The sequence below is a fragment of the Dasypus novemcinctus genome, chromosome 9, assembly GCF_030445035.2.
Source record: "Dasypus novemcinctus isolate mDasNov1 chromosome 9, mDasNov1.1.hap2, whole genome shotgun sequence".
NCBI lineage: Eukaryota > Metazoa > Chordata > Mammalia > Cingulata > Dasypodidae > Dasypus > Dasypus novemcinctus.
This window is the reverse complement of record NC_080681.1, coordinates 17,852,227-17,856,654: the sequence shown is the minus strand read 5'-3', so window position 1 is coordinate 17,856,654 and position 4,428 is coordinate 17,852,227. Positions and strand designations below refer to the sequence as shown.

The following is a 4,428-nucleotide window of genomic DNA, read 5'->3' as shown; positions in this document are numbered from 1 at the left end:
TATTAGCATTTTTCAAAAAAAGGATAAAAATATAATTTACCATTTACCATCTATCATTGGAGAATTGTCTTCAGATACTTCTAATTTGTCCAGTGTGTGTGGGCTGACCACCCAACCAGGGCCAGCAATGGGACAAGTCTTTCAGGGTCCTTGTACAATTAAAAAAATGAGCACTGAGGAGACATGGGTTGGACACAAGCAGCATTTCTAGAATTTCTGCTTCTCCCATTTGGAACAAGGTAGAAGTCTAACATTTACTACGTTCAAATGCTTTAATTGCAGCCTAATGGGAAATGGAGAATTTTTTTATTTTTATTTTTTCATTATCTAGGATAGAAGTCCAATTATTTGTGATAGATGGGAAAGGATGGAGAATGGGAGCTTTGGAGTACTGAAAATAAATCAATTAAACCAGTGGAAGCACCTAATCAGCTTCTTCTGTGAGAGAATTTATGTAATTCTTTCCAAGAGTTAATATTTGTATATAATCCTTCCCCATACAGACCTTAAGAAGTTCTACTTTATCAATACAACATTTTGAGCAACAGATAATTTCCACACTATTTTTCCAAAACATAAAAATTATGAGGTCTTAGTTAAGGTCTTTCCAGTGCAACTAACAGAAACCCATACAAGCAGACTTAATTTAGAAGGATATTATACTTAAACAGGATTGATTGTCAGATGGTACCCACAGGGACTAGCAATACAGACAAGTTCCATAAGAAACTGGAATCAGGACTGAAAAGACACCAGAGATAGAAGTATATATCTCCTCTCTTTTTCTTTTCATCAGCTTTTGAGTTCAGGCGATGTGTTTTTTTGGCATTTGGTTCACTGGCACTCTCTCCCTCTCTCTCTCTGTCTCTCTCTCTCTTTTTCTCTCTCTCACTCATTCACTCACTCTTTCCACCTCTCTCCAGTTTGGCTTTCTTATGTTTCTCAAAAAATGTGTTAGTTTTCTACTGCTCTATAACACCTTTCCAAAAACTTAGTAGCTTAAAACAACACCAATTTATTATTTCACTGTCTGCATGGCTTCAAGTCTGGAAATGGATTGATTGGTCCCTGTTCCCAGGATTTCACCAGGCTGAAATCACAATGTCAGCTAGGGCTGCACTCTCAGCTGTGGCATGGAGTCTTCCAAGCACATTGATTGTTAGCAGTTCCTTGCAGCTTCAGGACTCAGGGTAGCTGGCCAACAAGAGAGTCTTTTTCATCCTTCTAATTTGTTCTTTTAGGAAGGGTCAAGTTCATTTTAGATTCATTTGGTTAGGTTAAGTCACCCAGGATAATCTCTTTTAATTAACTCAAAGTGAACTGATTAGGAACTTTAACTGCTCAATATGGAGGAGGGACAACAATACTAAAGTAATTGGGAGAATTAAAAAGGAGTAAGTAGTGAGGAAGAAAGGAAATGAAGCAACTGCGCTGAACTGAAAGTCAGGCAAAAAATCAAAGGAAGAGCACAATCATCTGAGTAAAGGGTTGCACAGGATTTCTCTCAAGAGATCATTGCTATTTCTATTATGTCCACTCCTGCTGTGAACTACTCACTATCCACCATAGTCTAAATTGGTGGTACTCAAACTTTACCATGTATCATAATAACTTGGAAAGCTTAAAATATGTCTATGTCTATGTCTGCGTCTATATTCTACACCCTAAACCTATTAAGACAGTCAGGGTTTTCCAGATGTGGAGAGAAACAGAACCAGTAGAATATATTTTAAGAGAGTTATTTTAAGAATACAATTATACCCTTTATAATTATATAAATATTATTTGTAATTATATAAAATATTAAAATATATTTTAATATATTTATATATATACTTAATATATTTTAAGAGATTTACTATAAGCCTCACTTTTCCTTGGGAGCTGGCAAGTATGAACTCTAAGGCAAGCCACAAGTTAGAAACTCCAAACTTGAAGTCCCTAACTCAAATTCCATAGGAGAAGCTGGCTGGTTAAACACTCTGACAAGAGCCAATATCAAAGGAAATGGAAAAATTCTTCTCCTGGCCTCTGAAACCCTCAGTTTTGGTTTTTAAGACCAAACACTAAGGGCAATCTCCATATTGGTTGTAGATGCAAAGCCCATCTACAAAATATCCTCATGATACAAGTAGGCCTGTACATGACCAAACAACCAAACACCATAATCTAGCCAAGTTGACACATGAAATTCACCATCACAGACAATCGCCATCTTTTCAGATGATTTCTCTGTTCATAGTAAATTTTTGGTAAATTTGCTGCAATAATTTCCATTTGAAAAAGCTACAAGGGATAAAATTTATAGAACACCACACAGTGAACATTAGTTGAGCCTGTTCACATTCTACAGGGAGAGGTAATAACTTAGGCAACAGAGCCATTGACTCTCATAGACCTCGTTGTGTTGAAATTGTGATCATTGTTTTGGTCACCAATTCTGGTTGATCTGGTTTCTGATGACTGATAAAATCCCCTCTAAAATTTTTTTAAAGGTGAACTGAAAAGGCCAATAACACCTAAGGGTTTGCAGCTGGTATTGATGTCCTTTGCACTTCTCTTTTTTTCCTTCTTCTTCTTTATTTTCTTTTAAATGTTACATTCAAAAAATATGAGGTCCCCATATAAACCCCACCCCCCTTACCCCACTCCTCCCACATCAACAACCTCTTCCAGCATCGTGGCACATTCACTGCACCTGGTGAATATATTTTGGAGCACTGCTCCACCACTTAGACCGTGGTCTACATTGTAGTCTACACTCTCCTGCATTCCACCTAGTGGGCCATGGCAGGACACACAATGTCCAGCATCTGTCCCTGCAGCTTCTGAACTAGCTTAGAAGTAGACTGAATTGCCAAGACTCTCTGCTCCCTTGGTTTCAATCATATTTAGGATTTTACGGGAAAAACACACTTAGTACTTGGAAATTTCTTTTAGTGATATTAAATCACCTTAGTCTAGAGATCTAGATAGGAATAAATACCTAGGCCCAGTTTACATTTCAAAATAACCTTGAACAGGCCAGAGTACTAGAATGTTCTTTATAGTGGAGCTGTTCACCATAGTTACAGACAGCTTGGGGGCTTGTTTTTCTTTATTCTTCTTCATCTTTTTTTTAAGTTTCCCTCATCTCACAACCATCCTATACAGTGCTCACTTCAGCAGTACATATACTAAAAGTGGAATGATACAGAGAAGATTTGCATGGCCTCTGCCCAAGAATGGCATGCAAATTTTTGAGACATTCCATGTTTTTTCTGCTGTGTTAGTGCACATGAATTAAACTACACTCTGAAACTGGCCCCTACCTGGGTGTTGGTCAAGCTTGTGGCTCATCAACCTCAAGTCTAGGCTGGGTGACTTTGGTGACCTGGGGGTCCTTTCGGCTCCAAAATTTTGTCAATCTTGGAGGGTTTAAATGGAGAGATTATTTGAGTATTTAAAATGTTGAATGGGTAAAAAGAAAATCTCCATACAACTTACTAGGATTTCACTAATTTTCAGTCAGGACACCCACCAGTGCCACAGACACCAAGAGAATTCAGCCACTCATTTCAGCAAAGCACAGGGTTAAGTTCTTGCTTATATAAAATACAGTGCAGTAGGTAAAAGTTGTGGCATAAAGCAGAGCTGGATTTAAAACCACTTGCTAAGGACAAATTTATTAGCACTATAAATCTGTTTACTCAGATGTATAAGAGGAATGAGGAAAGGAAATCTTTTGAATTTTGTGAAAATCAAAGAACAAAATTCATATAAAATGCTTGTCTCCCAGGAATCATGCAAATGTAAACTTCCATTATTGTTATTAGCCTGCTCAATCTCATTAGTTTACATCTCAGTAAGTTCAGAACATTGGTCTGCTTTTTTCTCTTTCTCTATTTCCAGCAAAGCAGCTTTGTACTTTAGTTTTATTTTTTCTCCTATTAATTAAGATTTAATTAATATGATTTTATCATATTTGACTTCTAAGTTTCCTAAATGTTATTTTAGAAGGGCATATCATCAGGGTCCCAAGAGGCAATAAAAAGTCACTCAGTTAATAAAAATATGGAGTCAGTTTTTCATGCTGATTCTGTATTTGGATCTTCACACCCTCTTCTCCCCATCCAGGTATGCTTCTGGTATGTGCTCCTTGCCTTTGGGCTTTGAATCAGATTTCTAAGCTAGTCAAAGTTCCTGTTTGGAAGGAACAATCAGTATAACTTAAGAAAAAGTAACTTATTATAAAGTATAACCTACAGAGTCTAACCATGAGAAGTACTTCTCTTAGAGTTCACATAATTCAAGATTCTAAATTGAATAATAAACAGGAAACATGGAAATTATCACTTGTTACAGAGGAGGGGAGTTACAGATTGAACAGATACCCCAAAGATTATTTACTACCCATGTATTAGACTTTTTAATAATGTGACACTAACA

The 4,428-nt window shown here is 36.8% G+C and overlaps 1 non-coding gene across 1 annotated transcript; it reads left to right on the top strand.

The window, feature by feature from the left end:
* Window positions 1-3,152: 3,152 nt before the first annotated feature.
* Window positions 3,153-3,259, top strand: LOC111761328 (U6 spliceosomal RNA). The gene has a single exon (XR_002794728.2). It is a non-coding gene; the product is annotated as a U6 spliceosomal RNA (small nuclear RNA).
* The last annotated feature ends 1,169 nt before the right edge of the window (window positions 3,260-4,428 follow it).